Raw genomic sequence first — 10992 nt, 5'->3', positions numbered from 1 at the left:
GTTGGAGGCCCCCCACCCAGGGGATAGCCTGGTTAGTGGGCAGCACGCGAAGGGACGCGCGCTGAGGTCCGTGCCTCCGGCTGTCTGCACAAGCCCAAGTTTGCCTCGTCTCGCTGGCAGCAGTGTCCTCAGGGTGAAGTCCAGTGCTGTGCTGTCAGTGGGCAAAGGCCAGGGGCACGGGGGGGCAATTTAAGCAGCCAGAGAATTGGGCAGGGACAGACGTCCAGGGGGGACAGACTTACATGACTGGGGCAGTGAAAGGGCTTTCATAAACTGGACATGGGCAGCTCCCTGAAAAGCTCCCCAGTGCAGTGGGGTGCAGGGCTGGCTGCAAGGCTGGTCTAGCTTCTCTCTTGGGTGTCTCCTCGGGGTACTTTGCAAGCAGACACTCTTTGCTGGTTTGAGCTGGGACCTTCATGCCGGGACCTGTGGCTGTGGTCAATGTGGTGCTGAGCCACGGCTAACAGACACAGCCTGCTGACCATCTGCCCCCCACAGCCCCCAGCAGCTCAGGGTGGTGTGCAGGGCACCTCACCCACCACACGGCTCTTACTCTCATCCTCCACATCGCCCTGGGTCCTTTCTTGCCCGATTGCAATTTAACTCTTGCTGAAAGGAGGAGGGCTACAAAAATGATCTGAGGGCTGGAGCACCTCCCTTATGAGGCCAGGCTGAGAGAGTTGGGGTTGTTCAGCCTGGAGAAAAGAAGGCTGTGGGGAGACCTGATTATGGCCTTTCAGTACCTAAAGGGGGCCCATAGGAAAGATGGGGAAAATCTTTTTAGCAGGGCCAGCTGTGACAGGACAAGGGGTGATGGTTTTAAACTGAAGCAGGGTAGGTTTAGACTGGATCTAAGGAAGAAATTCTTTACAATCAGGGCGGTAAAACACTGGAACAGGTTGCCCAGAGAGGTGGTGGAGGCCCCATCCCTGGGAACATTCCAGGCCAGGTTGGACGGGGCTGTGAGCAACCTGATGTGGTTAAAGGTGTCCCTGCTCCTGCATGGGGGTTGAGCTGAGTGACCTCTGGGGGTCCCTTCCAACCCAAACCATTCGATGATTCTATGATTCTATGAAATTTGCCCCTCTGCTCAGCACCCAGCCAAGTGACGGGGCAGGGCCTGTGGCAGAGACCACGACATGGATGATAGCAATCTGTAAGTGGGATGTGGGGTCATGGGGAAGGTCCTCCCTGCCATTCTGCCTTGCATCTTTACTCTGAGTTTTGCATTGGCAAGGCAGGAAAACAACACTGCAGGCAGTGCATTTCTGCAGGGTTATCGGTCTGCTCAGCTGGTTACGGTCACTTAGCCTCCAAACCTCCAGCACTACAGCAGCACTCGAGGCATGCAATAATCTGTCAGGAGCACAACATCTGCCATATCACCCTGGAAGCATGTATTTTTGACTAGCATCTACCCTATGACCAGAGCAGAGGGTGAGGATTGGGCCAGCTCTATGTTCAAGTGGCCTTGTGTCACCCAGGAGAGGCCGGGCCATGTTGCTGTCCCCACTCACCAAGCCATCACCCAGATGTGCCTTGCCCAGTGATGTGTAAGTGCCTATGCTGAAGCTTTCTTGGTTTTCCTTCCTTCCCAGTGCCCTCAGCCCAGCCGAGCTGATGGCAGGGATGAAAGAGGTGGCAGAGATGCTGGGGATGAACCCTGCTGTCTCCTGGCACCCGAGGCCTGTGTCACCAGTGACTGATCCACCCCGACCCACCTCCGCCCCAGGGCATCTCTGTGACACTGGAGGCTGCCAGATGTGTCATCAAACATTGGAACGGGCTGCGCAGGGAAGGGGTCGAGTCCCCACCCCTGGGGGTATTTAAAAGCTGGGCAGACGAGGTGCTTAGGGCCAGGGTTTAGTGGTGGGATGGCAGGGTTAGGGGAAATGTTGGGCTTGAGGTGCTTAAAGGGCTTTTCCAACCTAAACAATTCCATGATTCTATGATTGCTGGACCACACAGCAAGATTTGGTACCCAGCCATGCAGAAGCAACATCCTCAAGCACAAAGACAGTAAATGGACCTGGATCCAGCAGCTGATTCCCACCAGACCCAGAGGGGCAGAGGGACTGGGGTAACCGGCCAAATGAACAGGTGATGGATTCTAGGAGTCTCATACTGGACACATAGCAAAAGAAACCCTAGAAAGGATGCAAAAAGGCTATTTGCAGCTACACACCAGCTTGCTTTTCCCTGCTGGATTCAGAGTGAGCTTTTGCTCCCTGGTGAACCCAGGGCTGATGGAAAAGGACCCACCCAGAGCAACCCCAACTGCATTTTTTAGCTCCGTGATGCCCATGCCCATCCCACAGCCAAAGCCCACAAACAAACCTGGGGAGTTTGGAGCTGCTGGGGCTTGCCCAGCTGGAGGGGGTGTTTCTGAACCCACTCACAGCATCACGCTGCGGGAAAAACAGCCGAGGGCTGGGATGGAGAGGGCTGGGGGAGGCAAGGAAACCAAAACAGAAACAGAGCTTGGAGGGAGGGAGGGGGTCTTTGTTTTTCATCCCCAGGTGAGGTGAGGCAGGGAGGAGGAATGCTTTCCTCTGAACCCACCAGGCCCCGAGCCACGAATGCACCCACAGCCTGAGCCCCCGGGGGCCCCGGGAGCACAGGGTCCCACCGTCCCAGCCAGCTCAGCGGCTGTGGCACACAGCATTGATCCCCGCTCAGCAGGCAGCTCGAAATGCAGCAGCTTTGAAGGAAGAGCAGCAGGGAGGTGGGGAGGAGGGAGCGGGGGGCCCCCCCCGCAGCCTCCACTGTCCTGGGCAGCTCTGCAAACCCGCCTGCCCAGCCCAGCAGCAGCAGCGAGAGCAGGCAGCCGCGTACCACAAAACCTGGCAGCAGCAAACCCGATGCTTTCCTCCCACTCAAGACAAATCTGCCTTTATCTCCCAGCTGAGTGGGCAAGAGGTGCCTCTTCCGACGATGACTGTGCTCGCTGCCGAGAGCCGGGAGCACAAGGCAAGCCACGGGCAGGACGTACAATGGCTCTTTGTAATAGGTTTCGAGGAAGCTGCAAGCCCGGGGAAGCAGAACAGGTTTGGCTTACAGGCTCAGCAAAGACCCAAAGCCTCCCAGGAGCAATTATCAGGGGATCCAAGTGTAAGAAAACCCCCAGCTCCCTCTGGCCCCTGGAGTTTGGATGTGAGGGCAGCCTGGTCTCCAAAGACACAGGTAAAAGAGTGAGACCGTTCAGTGAGTGCTCCTGGGGATGTGGCTGGTGGCAGATCTGTTGATCAAAAGTCCTGCCAGCACGGCCATTCGGCTTCCTACGGCAACGCAAAAACATGTTGTGGGGAAGGACTCACTTCTGCTTACTTTGGAGCTGGAGAAGATAGCACTCCTTTAGATGGCTTGGAAGCATATTGATTTGACTGCCATAGTCCTAGGCTGTCGTGCTGTGTCAAAGCGAGGTGTTTCGATAAGACTGAAGCAAAGGAAATGTTGAATTTTCCCTTCAGGGAAAGAATTCCCAAGATTGTGATTATCATCCCGGTTAGGGAGTGATGGAGACTGCCCTCCCTCAGTCTTTCCCATGGGACAGGGACATTTTCCTCTCTTTTCCAAGCCCTTGTCCTCAAGACCTTCTAGAATTCTGGATTTAGTCTTCCCAGAGGCATCAGGTTTATTCATAATCCGGGATGCCAGAAGGCTTTTCTACTAGAATTGTAATGATAATTGAAATGTCCATAGAACCAGGATTCCAGAGAGAGTAGCGACTAAAATCGATCATCAAATGCCTCAGGACCCTTGAGGAAATGAGGAGATGTGGCACACGTATTTGAAGAGCCATGGGTAAGCTGTGAAAGCCCTCGTTAGTGCTATTCTGCATCGCGCCTATGGCCGTAATACCAAACCAGAGCTCCCACAGGGAGGCCATGCAGGAGCATCAAAACAAGCGGTGGTGAATGGAGCAGCACCTCTCACCTGCTGCTCTCAAAGGCTTTTTCTCCTGTAAGCACAGCAACAGGGACTCGGAGACAGAGTCCAGTCACTGCAGCTCGGCAGCTTTAGCTAATGGCACACGTCTTGAGTCACAGGATGCTTTTCTATTTCTATTTTCTATTTCTTTGCAGGCCCGTTTGTATTGGTACAAGATTTTGTCACGCATGCTCTTTAACAGATGTCTGCGGTGAGGCACTTCATGGCCGGGCCGCCTACATCTCCTGCTGTGCGGGAGGTTCCCACGTCCACCCATGTGCACGAGTGACGAAGCAGGAGGACATGCACAACCCCATCAAAGGCTTGCTCAGGTCGGTGCCAGGCTGCAAGAACAGGCTCCAAAGCGTGGCATCTCTCGATGGAAATCCAAAGCAGACCATTTGCAGAACACGCCTGCCTGTTTCAGTATCAGTCCCCAAATTTTGATCGTTCAACCACCCACATCAATACCTGCGAAACAAGTTTCCTAGTCCCCTTCCCAGCTGCCTGTAATGTATCTGGTACTGGGATGACCTCAGTTATAAATGAGGGAATTGGGATATCTGGCTGCTCTTTGAAACATTCTTGCAGCCCAGAAATGTGATCGGGCTTTGCTCATGGCATCGGATCCCCCACTGATCCACCACCTGGAGCCCAAGAGGTTTTGTGGCCTTTTCCATCCCATGCTCAGCTCTACAACCCAATGTGCAACGGTTGACCTAAATGGTCATGAAGGGCTTAGAGATATTTGGACACAAGCAATGTCCTGGCAATGCCAAGAACTTCACTCTGAAATCTGCAAAACCTCCTTCTGCCTGACTCTTGCCAAGAGAGCAATAATCCCATCTGGAAAGCCGGGGCCAAGCCAAGCCAAGCCAGTCCAAGCCAGGGAAACTGTGGCCCTGTTTCGTTTCAGAGCAGCAAGAAGGTTTTGAATTAAAGAAACAGATTTCAAAATGAATATATTAAAAAAAAAAGTGGGAACCCACTGCTCGGGGCAGGTGAAATTTGCCCACGTGGCAGGGTGCCAAAATGGGGAAAGATTTAAGGTTACTTCTTTGGAAATCGAGGAACTGTAGGTGATCCTTGGTAAAAGCAACCCAGGCTTCTGTGTGTGCTGCTTCCATTCTCAGCAGAAAAAAAGATGCAGCAAATTAGGGGCTTATTTTAAACCTTACCTCCTGGCTGCTCTGCTCCTCATTCAATACAGTCACGCTCCTGATTTACACCATTTCAGAGATAGCCTTGCTCTTGGAAATGGATCTGGAAAAGCTTTTCCAGATACCCAGGTGGATCAGGTCCTCCGGCAGGGACGAAGCCCTCTCTTTCCAGAGGCAAAGTGCAAACCTGGGGCTAGGGCTGGGAAGTGGGTCTGGGATTTGGTTGTGAAATACATGCGTGACTTGTACGTGGGGCTTATTCCCTGCTCCCTGCCTGGCTGCTGCCTGGAAATGAGCTGGATCCATGCACACAGAAACTGCTCAGTCCTCCTCTGGCAGCTTTCCCAATGCAAAGAAAAGGATAAAAAAGGAGAAAAATATTATTTTTAAAACAGTCTGAAAGGAAAGAGCTGTGCTGAGATCAGGTTAAATACGTATTTCAGGCTCAGTCCTCTTCCCTCCCCCAGAATCAGCAGAAGGGCTCCCATTTTGGTGCTGAGTACAAGAGGGAGAACTACCCTGACATGCAAACGCTTTCATTTCAGAGACCTCCTTTTGCTGGTCCTTCCTTCCACAGCTCCAAGGCTGCCTGCATGGAAACTGCGATTAAACTGATGTTCCCTGAGTCAGAAATCTGCTTCAGATGGCACAAGGCTGCTGCCAGACCCACCAGGTACCCCCCAGCCCCTCCAGAAGCGAGGTGAAGTGCTCTCAGGAGGCAAAGCCCTGGGCTAGGACACGGGGGTGGCCTTTCCCACCACCTTGCTGGCCAGCAGGGTGGGGGAGGTTCTCCTCCCCCTCTGCTCTGCCCTGGTGAGACCCCACCTGGAGCACTGGGTCCAGTTCTGGGCTCCCCAGTTCACGAAAGATGAGGAACTCCTAGAGAGAGCTCAGAGGAGAGCAACAAGGATGATGAGGGGACTGGAGCATCTCCCCTAGGAGGAAAGGCTGAGACAGTTCAGCCTGAAGAAGAGAAGGCTGAGAGGGGACCTCATCAACACGTACAAATATCTCAAGGGTGGGTGTCACAAGGATGGAGCCAGACTCTTCTCAGTGGTGCCCAGTGCCAGGACAAGGGGCAATGGGCACAAACTGAAACATAAGAGGTTTCAGTTGAATATGAGGAAAAACTTCTTGACTTTGAGGGTGCACAAGCCCTGGCCCAGGCTGTCCAGGGGGGCTGTGGAGTCTCCTTCTCTGGAGATATTCAAAGCCCGCCTGGACGCTGTCCTGTGCAACATGTTCTAGGAGAACCTGCTTTAGCAGGAGGTTTGGACTGGGTGAGCTCCCGAGGTCCCTTCCAACCCTTGCCGTTCTGTGATTCTGTGATTTCAGGTGACTCTTTGCAACTCATTTTCCCCACCTACAAGAAGTCAGCATCGATGCTTAGGTGCTTGCAAAGTGCTTTGGGTTCTACAGATTCACAAGCGCTGGTGCAGAGGCAGATGCTGTGAAAAGCAGGGCTGCTTTTGGCCCAAGACCTGCAGCCAAATGTTTGGATTTTGATTCAGCCGCTCACGCAACCACCAGTTAAACTTTAAGCCATGTACAGAAGTCCTGTTGGCTCCTGTGAGACCAAAGGACACATCTGAAGTGAAGTGCGGGGTTAAATCAGGCTTTCCAAAGGAGTCTAATTGAGTTAAACATTCAGCTCCTGATGAAACAGGATGTGGGCACCTGCCCGAATCCCTAAACCTTTTCCGAAAACAGGATGTGAAGATAACATTGCTTCACCTGGATAAATGTCTTGAAGAGTTCTATGCTCAGCTTGGCATGGTGTTTTTCCCAAAATGTCATGTTTTCCATTAAAGGGAGCCATTCAGGAAATGAGTGACTCTGAGCCTTCACCAAAGTTGGAGCCATGTAAATAAGGACGGGTGCCTGCCGGTGCCAGTAGCTTTGTGTTAGTGGCTCGGCCCTGACAATGGTGGAGCGGCTCCGGATCCCGCGGTGACATCCAAAGTGCCTTGTGATTTTGCAGAGCATTTGAGAACTTGAGCTCTGTTCTGCTTAAGCAATCCTCATCTTGGAAATGAGGTTATGGAGAATCCACTGAAAATCCCTTTGTGTTTCCTTAGCGCTGAGGAAATGAGTGAGATCAACTGCAAACTCTTGCAGCGAGCATGCCTTGCCAGAAATAGTTGTGCTTGGACCAGCAAAGCCAACCTTCCCAGGCTGGCTTGGGAGACCAGACGCTTTGCTATTTGACTCCGAGGGAAAATGTTGCCAGCTGCCAGCATTTAAACCAGCGATGTTGCTTCTGAGCATGAAATCAGCCAGGCAAGACATTGTGATGGGGGGACAGAAGGGGAGAAAGAAGGGCATGGACTCGGTACAGAAACCACCATGCCGAGAAGCTCAGCACAGAGCTAGAACATGCCCAGGGGTGAAGCCAGATGATATCAAGCGGCTGGGACCGTTCACTTCCCATTACTGCTATCCTTTACCCTTTACTTGTCCCAGGAAAGGGGGCAGGAGCTGCTGAAAACGTGCTAATGCTGTTGCTTGTGGTTGCCTGACCCTGCTCCTGGTCTGACAGCCCGGAGCAGACTGATCCATGGTGTGACCGTACGCTCCGCACTCTGCTCTGGATATCTGGATATTGCACTGGGAAGAGGACTCAACCTCACCTGGGCACTGAGGATGAACTCAGGTTGAATTACTCTGAAGCATGATGATTTTGTTTTCATGGGGTCCATCAGGGTGATTGCTCCCACGCCACGCACTTGCCCGCTGCCTTGTCCCCACGCCCCTTGGCACTTCCAGAAGCAGCCAGATGAAAGCAGATGCTGGCAGCTTGCAAGATTTTTCTTTCTGAGCCAGGCAAAAGTGACTTTGATTTTCCATACTGTTCTAGCAGACTTTTCCAACAGAGAGCACGAATGGGTATGGCTAATTGTGATTTACCGAATGAATTGGGAGCTCTAGAGTCGTACGTATATGCGGATATCAAATGCCTGATTCAAAGGAATATCCCATGTCTGTTCTTTATAAAAATAAGGATTTATACATGAAAAAATGTTCACATCAGTATGTTTCCTGCAAAGAGAAAGTTTCACAGAGGTTGGGTATCGTGGGCGTACATTGCCTACATTTCAAAGTCTGCCCACAAATGTTTTCTGTCTTAAACGCATCAAAATCTTCCCAGCAAAAAGTGACAGAGCGTATCTCTCTGCAGTCAGAAATGTGGTTGCATCATATGTCGACATATCCAGGCTAGCTTTGTGCTAATTAGCTCCCATCCCAACAGCAGCGTTGCTTGAATAAAGCTGTAAGAGACCCAGGGCCCGTACCCTGGTAGTTTCACGATGGGGAGGTCCATGCCACAGAGGCTGGGGCTCCTTGGAAGGTCGTGCTGATGCCACCTTGAACATTCCCATGTTCTTCAGGGAAAATTCTTCCAGTTCCCCAAACATTAATATATCAGTTGGGAAAATGCTCCAACTTTCTTTTTAAAAGTTAAAAAGATAGTTTAAAAATGAAATCTGGAATGTTTTCCTAAATAAAAAAGAAGAGCTTTAAATTTTATTTTATTTTAGGAGACATCTCGATTTAATTTTTTTTTTTTTTACATGATTTGATGACGCGTAAGAAACCGTAGTGTATAATAGAAGCGTCATTGCTAACGAACATGTCGTAATGTAATGTGGCCTGTCGGTCTGTGATAGAATAGGTGGAAGTTTAATACCCAGGGCGCTGCTGCCCAGCGCTGGCTGAAGCCTCCTACCCCAGCTTCCTTGCCAAGCGTAGGCAGGAGCCTGCAGACCTGGTCCTGTGGCACTGTAAGTGGCAGTGGAGGCTCATGGTGCTGATGAAGATGTTCTGAAGATGCTGCTATGTGCAGGGAGTTGTGCTGGACCTGGTATGAAACCCAGTGCAGCAGCAGCCTCTGAGTGCTTCATTACCACCGTTAATATGAACAAAAAACTCCCGCTGTCTCCAGCCAGTTGTAATTCAATTGTAAAAAATTTGCTCCAGGTGGCAACTTGGCATCTGCTTTCATTTCACCCCTGCACCGAGGGACTGCAGGCATCACTAACGAGTGGCTAATTTTGCACACAGTGGGCCAGATCCTCAGCTCGTACAAACCAGAGGAACCACCACTAAGCGTGAAGCTCGGCTTACACCAGCCCTGGGTGTCCATCCTTCAGGAACTGCGCCCTGGGTGTCCGTCCTTCCAACCAACCGCTCTCGGCTGCAACAGTGGCTTAAAGCTGCCACTTTTGGGCAGTGTTTTGGGCTGCAGCCTGGGACAGGTCGCGGGGCTGCTGTTTGCATCCGCAGCCCCTTTAAATGTCCGCTCTCGTGCCGTGTTATCACTCTGGCATTCCAGAGCGCTGAGCCTTGGCCTCAAGCAGCCAGAGGAATTTGCTCCCCAAGCACTAATTCCTTCTTTTTCCCCAGAAGAAGCCCATGGGATAGCTCCAGTTGTGCAATGAGGATGAGCTGGTCTCCTGCCAGTCTCCAGATCCGGGCTCTGGGCTTGGTCCCCCAAGTGCATGCAGCTCCGCAGCGTGAGCTGGGTGATGGGACCATCATCCTCCAGCTGTGGTGGGACTGGGACAAGCCCAGGGTGAAGAAGGGCTGCAGGAGTGGGTGCTGGTGGAGGGCAGCAGCCTCCTCCACCCCTCCCACCCATGGGTGCCCAGGTTTGCATCAGCTCCTCCAGAGGCAGAAGCAGGACCTGGTCTGGGGGAGATGTGCCACATCTCGGGTCCTCGCTCCTATTATTCCCACTGATTTTGAGGACAAAAGGGAAGGTTTCTCCACGCAGAGCTGTGGGACCCCTCGCTGCAGGGCAAAGCTGCAGCAGACTTTCAGCGTGGACGGAATTCACAAGGGATAATAACAAATTGTACACATACAAGGGCAATAGTTTAAAAAATAACGATGTGGGGAAGAGATAGAAAAGCTTCGGGATGAAAACCAGACTAATTGCTTGGGTGAGGAGGAGGCTCAACCACATCTGCTTACTGCAGGGGTTTTTGACGCTTCTTCTGCTGCAGTTGCCGTTGGTGGACAAAGGCTTTGGGACCAACCAGGCTGCGGTGCTTGTGAATCATCCCGGGCGAGTTCCGAAGGAGCCAGCGAGCTTTTCCAGAGTCTTTTTGTTGACAAGAACATTGTGCTGACAAAACAGCCCATTTTCCCCAGTCTAACCTCCTCCTTATCAGCCATTCGTTACAGGAGTGTTGGCTGACATGGGATCGTGGCAGACGCAGATTATTAAGCTGTCGACAGCAAGCTCATCCACTTTGAACAGTTATCATCGCAGGGAGCATCCGCCACGCAGGCTGCTCCTGACAGGCTCCCTCATCAGCCAGACGCCATGTGTTGGGGACCCTCCTCGAGATGCGTGCCCCCATTCCCCCTCTTAATGTATTTAAATGAGTTTCCCAGCAGCGTCACGGTTGATTAGCCCTGCAAAACGATTTATGAGGGGACACAGCAACAAATAGGCCTGGAAAGGCTTCTTACCTGTCCCTCCAGATGAGTACATCTCTGCAAGGGAATAGCTAGGGAGGTAGGAGGTGGATTAATTTGGGTTGTGACTCTTGTCCTAATGAACAGGGAGAGGAAGGAGGAGCGCTGGACCATGACTTCATGGATGGGGAAAACCCACCAGGCCAGACCTACTTGTGGCTAAGTTCTCTGTTGCTTTCCTGATTTTGGTATGAGGCTACTGATTACACCAAGTGGCTGAAAGCCATGCCAAGGCTGGGATTAGAAAGCCCAAGCACTGCTTCGTGCTTTTTTTCCTGAGCTCACCAAATTTGACCCCTCCTCGAAATGGTGCTCAATGATAACAGGTTTAGTGGAAGGGCTTGGCCATATGGGCAACGTCTCAGAGCAGGGTAGGAAGGAAGGAGGTAGGAAGGATAGAAAAAAGCAGAGCAGGACG

This window comes from Egretta garzetta, unplaced genomic scaffold (genome assembly GCF_000687185.1).
Source record: "Egretta garzetta isolate BGI_Z169 unplaced genomic scaffold, ASM68718v1 scaffold417, whole genome shotgun sequence".
Classification (NCBI taxonomy): Eukaryota; Metazoa; Chordata; class Aves; order Pelecaniformes; family Ardeidae; genus Egretta; species Egretta garzetta.
Note: the sequence above shows the minus strand (reverse complement) of the source record.